This window comes from Prionailurus viverrinus, chromosome B1, assembly GCF_022837055.1.
Source record: "Prionailurus viverrinus isolate Anna chromosome B1, UM_Priviv_1.0, whole genome shotgun sequence".
Classification (NCBI taxonomy): Eukaryota; Metazoa; Chordata; class Mammalia; order Carnivora; family Felidae; genus Prionailurus; species Prionailurus viverrinus.
In genome coordinates this window covers 44,675,403-44,683,780 of record NC_062564.1, presented here as the reverse complement: position 1 = coordinate 44,683,780, position 8,378 = coordinate 44,675,403, and positions in this window count along the sequence as shown.

The window sequence follows — 8,378 nt, the reverse complement described above, 5'->3', positions numbered from 1 at the left end:
GAAAACCCTGGAAATCATCACCCACATCCCTCACCACATATGAAGAAAGTGATTTGCCTAAAGTCACAGAGCTAGTTAGTAGTAGAAATGAGAAGAGCCTGTGTTTCAGGATACTCAGTCCAGCTTTCTTTGCTGCTAAGTAAATGAAAGTGGCTCAAGAGTGAAGACTCAATTTTCAAACACCCTCCCATTCATTGCCCACTCACTGTCTCATAGGAGGAGATCAAATGCTTCCCTGTGTATAAGCCCTCAATAAGAAGATTCCCCAAGCCCCTTCCACCCCAAAGTTAGAACCAGGAAGGGCAGGAGTCAAGAGCAGAGCTGGCAACCCATGGCCAACGGGGCAGAGAGGCAAAACTTTGGCAAACAAATCCACCAAGGAAGAAGCAACTATAGGGCTGATCAGCCTGGGAATCAGCCCCCTCTGTTGGTCTGATAGACACTTGGATGAGAGGCTGAGCCAAAGAGGAACAGAGACCATGGGCACCTCTCCCAACAGGGTCAGCAAACAGTAGAAAGTTAGGGTTTCCTGATCACACGCCCTGTTTTCCTTAAGGTAAGGAAAGAGGGTATGAGCCCTCTTAGTCCTCATTTCCTTAGGGTATGAGCCAGAGACCACTCTCCAAACTGTAGATAAGAAGGCAGAAGATAGGGTGCCTGGGTGGCTTAGTCACTTCAGTGCCTGACTCTTGATTTCAGCTCAGGTCATGATCTCACGGTTGTCGGATGGAGCCCTACATTGGGCTCTGTGCTGACAGCTCAGAGCATGCTTGGAATTCTCTATTTCCTCCCTCTCTCCCCCTCCCTTGCTTGTGCATGTGCTCTCTCTCTTAAATTAAATAAACATTAATTTTAAAAAAAAAGGCAGAAGAAAGGAGTGGATAGATTATACCTGCACAATAACATGACATTCCCACAGCTGGATCCCCATCACTGCTTAGGATGTCATCCAGTAGAACCTTCTGCAATAGAAATATTATATATCTGCACTGTCCAATGAGATGGCCACTAGTCCTATGGGGTATTAGACACTGGAAATGTGAATAGTGCAACTAAAAATACTAAATTTTTGATTGTGATTAATTTAAACTTAACTAGTCATATGTGACTAGTGGCTACTGTATTGGATAGCCCAGAACCAGAGAAACCCCTGTAAATGCACTCACAAACAAACCTGAAAAGCATATGAAAACCAGAAGCATAATCTATAATAAGGGAAGTACTAAGATGCGATGGCAACTCACTTAAAATTGAGACAAAACCTCACATCTCAAATTTGCACCAATATTACACGATGCTCTGGTTTCACTTTATTTTAGCTCTATGCATGCTAGTTTGGGGGGAAAAGATCACTTTCGGCAATATAAGGGAAGGAGCATATCATAGGCTTCAGGGATCCACTTGGAAGTTACTAAGCCTATATCGAGTTAGAGAAAGAATATTATGGAGATTTGGCTTGTTTTGTTGACCGTTATATCCCCAGTGCCTAGACTATCCCCTGGCAAGAAACATTCTGGGTAAAAGTTTGTTGAGTGAATGAAAGGAGAGGCAGACTGCCAGAGAACTCGTCTTAAGAAAAAGAACAATTTATAAAGCAAAACCTCTAGGCTCAGCCGAATGGCCACTAGAGGGCGTTCCAGTCCAGCCGCTAACTGGTGACCCGCCGCAGGTAAATCGTTCTCCCCCTTGGGAGAATTCCCGGGTTTTCCCTAGCACTTCCCACGCTCTAGGGTGGCTGTAAAAGAGTAAATCCCAGCCACCACCACTCCCTTCTTATCACACTCCCATGTCTTTCTTTCTTTTTTATTTGTCTGTATGTTTTCTCATGTATACCAGACAACCCTCTGACTTAGATGTTAGGATCACGTCTATGTATCTATGTATGGGCAATGCAAGGCCCCCATCACGCTAGGACGCTTAATAAATGTCATATTTTGCGCTTCAAATAAAGAAAATGGAGAGTCATAGGCAGCAGCCCACGCCTGGGAATCAGGAGGTGGGTTTCTAGACAACTCTGTTCAATGTAAGTCCAATATGGTCCCAAACACTGTGCTGTAAGATTCCCATAGGTGGTAGTATTATCTCCATTTTACAGATGAGAAAATTGAATTTCAGAGTGATTGGCAAAGGTCACATAGATTATAAGTGGATTTTGAACCCAGGATGATTTGCCTACAAAACCCTTGGAATTAACTCTGTAGCATTGGTTTCGAGTTCAAATTCGGCAATGCTGAGAGCATGGCTTTCTAGGAGAGCCAGTGAGGCTAGAAGACTGAAATTGGGGGTTGCACTGGAGTCAGGAAAGGGAAAGAAAAGGCAGTTACATTGGAGTCCTTCGGCGGGGGGGGGGGGGGGGGGGGGGGGGGGGTGTTGGCACTGTTACCACCCAGAAGAGCAGGGTGGACCTATCACAGGCCAAAGTCTTCAAGATTTCTGTTTAAGGACTGCGTGTTGGGGTGCCTGGGTGGTTCAGTTAAGTGTCCAACTTTGGCTCAGGTCATGATCTCACAGTTAGTGAGTTTAAGCCCTGTGTCGGGTGTTGGGGTCTGTGCTGACAGCTCAGAGCTTGGAGCTGAATCTGTCTCCCTCTCTCTCTGCCCCTCTGTCCCTCTCTCAAAAATAAATAAATAAATAAATAATTAAAATTTAAAAAAATAAAAGGACCGTTTGTGTTGACCCCCAAATCCACAAGTAAGCCCCAAAGAGATGGCATTTGGAGGTGGGGCCTTTGGGAGGTAATTAGGTTTAGATGAGGTTATGAGGATGGGGCTCCCTTGATGAGGCTGGTGTCCTTTAAAAGAGGAGAGACCGGGGCCCTCTCCCTCCGCTGCATTGAAAATACAGCAAGAAGGTGGCCCTCCCAAAGGCAGGACTAGTGCCCTCACCAGAACCAAATCTGCCAGCACCTTGACCTTGGACTTCCCAGCCTTCAGAACTGTGAGAAATCAATGTCTGTCATTTAAGCAGCCCAGCCTATGACAGTTTGCTATAACAGCCCAAGCAGACTAAGACACCATCCTTGCCTCCGCTGTACCCTTTCCTTTTCTTTGGGATAGTTGTCTCTTCTCCTCGAATTAGAACTTTCTCTCAGGTAAAAAAAAAAAAAAAAAAAAAAAGAGAGAACTTGCTCTCAGGTGAAGATCCCACCTACTTCCCAAGCGCTGCAGCTAATCTCACGCTTTCCAAAATTTGGAAATCCCTGCGGTGGTGGTTAAGTGCATGGGTTTTGGATTAAGCAGGTTATAAAAATAAATATGAGGCTTTGTGCAAAGGCCGGCTAATCCCCCACACCCACGACTCATTTTCCTCATGTATATGCAGCGTGGATAATACTTGCCTTATGAGGTTGTGGTGTGATTTATTGATTTTGTCAATGCCAAACCTCTTGCATTGGGTCTGTAGGCACAGAGCAGGAACTCAGGAAGTGTTCGTTTCCTTTTTTCCTTACTTGTGGTGTCACGAATGCCAAGGACAGTTTATATTTAGCAGAACCTTTAGCTCAAAGGAAAAAGCTAAAATGGAAGAATTTCAAGCATCAACCTGTGAGTGGAGAAGATATCTGGGGGTAGGGAGGAACATTTGAGGACCAAGGACCTTGACTTCTCACCTTGTACACAAGAGGATTGTGCACACGGGTCCCTGCCCTCACCTCAAAACAAGAAGAGTGCCTTGTGAGGCTCAACAGGCTTCCAGCACATACATTTGCTCAGGACCAAGATTTTCTCTGGACTGCTCCACAAGTTACTCCCCTCCTGATTTTTTCTCTACTCCACTGTGTTGGACTCCTCTGTTGTCCCTGTAGATCCAACCTCCCTCCACTCTCTTCTGTCCCACTCAGTGCCCCAGGAGGTTGGGCTATCAGGCTTGTCCTTTGTTTTCCAGCTAGATTAGGCTGTCAGGGAGTCAGGCAGGCGAGTTGAGGGCTGGAGGCCAGAGAGGTGAGAGTTTCTGTTTCCTAGCTCCCTCCCTGTGCTTGGCCAGGACTGAAGGCCACAGCTCCAGGGTGGCCTCTCCACACAGTTGTTACTGCAAATACTCGGCGCCCAGGAAGAGACAAGCCACACGCACTCGGGGAATCAGGAAAAGATTGTTTATTGCACACTGGTTCCAGCCCAGCAGAGTCACCTCCAAAGGCTGAGCCTGGAAACTTGGCATCATCTTCCTTTTATGGCTGGCATGGTAGGGGGTTGAGAGACAAAAGAAAAGGGGGAGGGGGCATTTATCAGTGGTGCTGTCTGGGCAGTTGGTAGGCACAGGAGGCAAGCAAGATTACAGAAGCCAAAGTAGTATGCAAGGGGAGCGTCCAGCCTCGGACATCTGGCTGGCCCCTTTTCTCTTGTTTTTACTAGCTTTTCTTCTCACAGTGAGTGTGTGCTTTCCCTAACAAGAACACACTCTCCCTCTTTTTGGATTTCAGTCCCCACACCTTCCCCTTGCTCCTTCAGGCCCAATTTCAGTGCCAGATACCACAGTGTATCTTCTGGCTTCCCTACCTCCTGCCCACACCTTTGTAGATCATCCTTTTGTCAAATTCTCTCCAAATTACCCAATTTGAGTGACCCTAATTGATATAACACTGGTGATGAGGATGCAAAAGGTAAGCTGAGGGCAAAGGAGCTAGCTTTACCCCTCTCCCCAGGTGGGATATGTATGATACTCCTCAGGCACCCCTGCTCGTCCAAGAACAAAGGAAAGAAAACAAGTAGTTAACTGATAGAGATCACAGCTATGCAGGACATGAGTCTCCGTCAGTTTACAAATGTCTTAGTAAATTACAAGAAAAAGGCAATCTTATCAGCAGCCTAATCTCCAGAAAGCTGTGGACTCAGTTTCCTGGAGCCCTAATATTACCCTCCCCTCCATAATGATGTGGGGAACAAAGGCAAGAAGGAAATGGCAGGTGAACTTAAATTTCCTTATAACCTGCAGCCCATTAACAAATACTTGAGGCAAATACAGAGTATGACATCTCTCCAGGAAACCCCTACTGTCAGCATGTTAATGCCTTCCTAGAGGGAAAACAACCTTAGCTTGATAATAGCAAGGCCTCAGGTATTTTAGAAGTCCTTTTTGGCATAGCAAAGTCCTTCTGGAGGCCTCCATTTGTCTTTACCTCCCCCAGCTCCACAGTATATAACCAGTTACTCTGCACAACCCCAGTGCAGCTCTTTCTGCCCACAGGTCCTGTCCCTGTGCTTTAATAAAATCACCTCTTTGCACCACAGATGTCTCAAGAATTTTTTCTTGGCCATTGGCTCCAGACCTCCACTACTCCCAAACCATATCGCCGAGGGCTGGTTAGGCCCAAGCAGTTGGTCTCCCACTGATCCATGGAGACCACGGGGCCACTGTTCTTCAGTTGCCACCAAAGGCTCTCTGCTGTTTTGCTCTCCTGGCCAGGACACAAAACCTTCTCAGGTGGACACACCCAGAGCCACCTGTAGGAGGGCAACCCCAAGCAAATCGCAGGTGGTGACTCCCGGCACTTGTCAGCACCAGAGTATTGTTCCCACATGGGAAGAAGATGATTTTTATTTTTTTTTTAAGTTTATTTATTTATTTTGAGAGAGAGAGAGAGAGAGAGAGAGAGAGAGAGAGAGAGAGAATCCCAAGCAGGCTCCACACTGTCAGCAGGGAGACTGATGTGGGGCTCGAACTCACAAACTGTGAGATCATGAACCGAGCCAAAATCAAGAGTGGGATGCCCAACCAACTGAGCCATCCAGATGCCTGGGAAGAAGATGATTTTAAACCTGAGAATCTGCTCTTGAGGTCCTTTTATTTATTTTTTTAATTAATTAATTTTTTTCTTGAGGTCCTTTTAAAGATTGCATACCCTGCTCTGAGCCACTAAAATTTTTTGGAATCTCTTGAGCCTAGAAATGGTACTAAAATGTTAAATCCACCATTGGGAATTGTTGAAAGAGAAACAAGAAGTCCAAAATGGAGTCATTGGTCCCCAACCACAGCAAACCAAGACCTAATTGTAGTTTGAACCTCTCTCAGGAATGTGACCTTTTAAGTTAATCTGAAATTTCCTGATCAGCTCTGGTTAAAGTAATCGCGTGATAAAAACCCTGCAATCCCTTCCTCCTCAAAAAAAGATGTAACAGGGGTGCCCGGGTGGCAGTTGGCTGAGTGACCGACTCTTGGTTTCAGCTCAGGTCATAATCTCATGGTTCATGAGTTCGAGGCCCACATCAGACTCCACCCTGACAGTGCAGTTCCTGCTTGGGATTCTTTCCCTCTTTCTCTGTTTCTACTTTGTTGGTGCTACCCTCACCCACCCCACCCCACCCCACCTCCACAAAAAAAAATAAACTCTTAGAAAAAAGATGTAACAATCCTTTTCTTTGCTGATAATGTCCTTGCCCCATTCTCCTTCCTATAAAAATCTTCTATTTTGTACAAATCCTTGGAGCATCCCTGTACTTGCTAGGTGGGATGCTGCCCACTGATTGGAAATCAATTAATAAATCACAAATCGATTAAGCAATTAGCAAATCGCTTAATAAAGCCAATTAGGTCTTCAAATTCACTCAGTAGAACTCTTTTAACAGACTCCTTTATGTTAGCTCATGTGACCTCCACAATGTGTCTTCGGGCTCCCCAACATTCAGTCCCTTCATGGTCATTGGCCATGACACCATGACTCTCACTTCTGCTTTGCCTCGGATGATAACGAATGACCAAGCTATTTCTCACTGTAGATGTTTATTTTCAACGATAATCTGTTTATCCTCTAGTCACTGGAGAATGTGCCTGTTTTTTTTAACGTGTCCTTTTTTTTTTTTTTTTTTGGTACCTTTTGACCCCCTTCGAGAGAGAATTCCTCCCCACCCTCGCTCTGCCTCTGACAACCACCAATCTGTTCTCTGTATCTATGAGCTTTTTTTTTTTTCATTTTGTTTTTCTTTTGAACATGTCTTTTTTTTTTAAATGGCTGAATCTCGATCAGGGGCAGTAAGTATAGGAAGCCCTAATTGTACAAGAAAACACAATAGCCTCCAGAAGCCACTGGGGCCATGGCAACAGGATGCATTAGCTAATTCAAAGGACTTCCAGTGGTGAATGGGGAACATTTTCAGCACCAAATATGTTGGGAATGGATTCCCTGACCTGAGGGGCTTCCTAAACAGCATCTATTATAGTGTGATTCAGAGACTCTGAAAGCATTTGTCACTCTTGTGGCTCCTGCTACTTTCCTCCCAGGCAGCCACTCCTGGGGGACCCTCCTTGGCACTGCTAACCCCACACTGGTCCAGCTCAGCAGAGATGTGTTGAGACAAAAACTGGGAAGGGCCAGTGCCTGCTTACGGATTAGACCTCTGTGCCTGGTTGGCTACCCAGAGAAATTCCACTTACTTAAAGTGATAAAATCGGTCCCTTGTCCCTCCCTGACTACAGATCAAGTAGAGCAAGATGGGATGGAAACTTCCCCAACCTGTGTGCACAGATCATTACAAGTGTTCAGCTAAGCAGTTGCTTTCCCTGGAATTTCAGCTCTAACCAAATATGCACATTCAATAAGGCAACTGAGCCAACCTCCTTTCAAAACAGTTCTTCCCAAGGCAAGACGATGGGCCACTTTGTTTTCTAGTATGGTGACAAAAGGACAGGCCTGGAAGGGAGGGGACACTGGGCCACCTAGTTTTGCCTCAGGTCTTTCATCGCTGTGTGATCTCGGGCAAACCCCTGCTCTTCTCTGACACTCTGGGTTTTGTTTTTTGAATAAGAATGTGGTGAATTAAAAGAAAAAAAAAAGGTGTGGAGAGCTCTCAACACTAGAACTATAAGATTTTGCCACAGAATGTTAGCATATTTGAGCTCAATTTGTAGAAACCTCAACTGGAGAAAATACGTATGTAGGATCATTTGACATACATATTCCATTTACTCTTTCAGAGAATTTTCGTTTTTAATCTTTGGCCAGGACAGATTTTTCAAAAAAAAAAAAAAAAAAAAAAACCTGAGCTTAAAATTATACAAATTATGGAATTATTGTGGGATTTCTTTTTGACCTAAATGCCAATGAATGCTTTCACTTTCCTTAATTATTAGCTTTTTCCTCACGAACAGTGCAAATTATGGCCTGAATGATTGAAGAAAGATTAAATAAATGAATAAATAAGCAAATAAATAAATAAGATGGTGGTGAATGTTGTCCTGGATGACTTATAACGTACCTGGCCAGAGTTAAAATTTGGTGATTGCATAGTTTCCCGGGAGGAAATTTCCTGGAAGAACTTTAGGATTGCTTTTATCATTCTGGAGCAGCACTATCCAATAGAAATATATACATACATATTACATACATGTAATTTCTTATAGTTTGACCAAAACAAGTAAAAAGAAACAGGTAAATTAATTTTAATGTT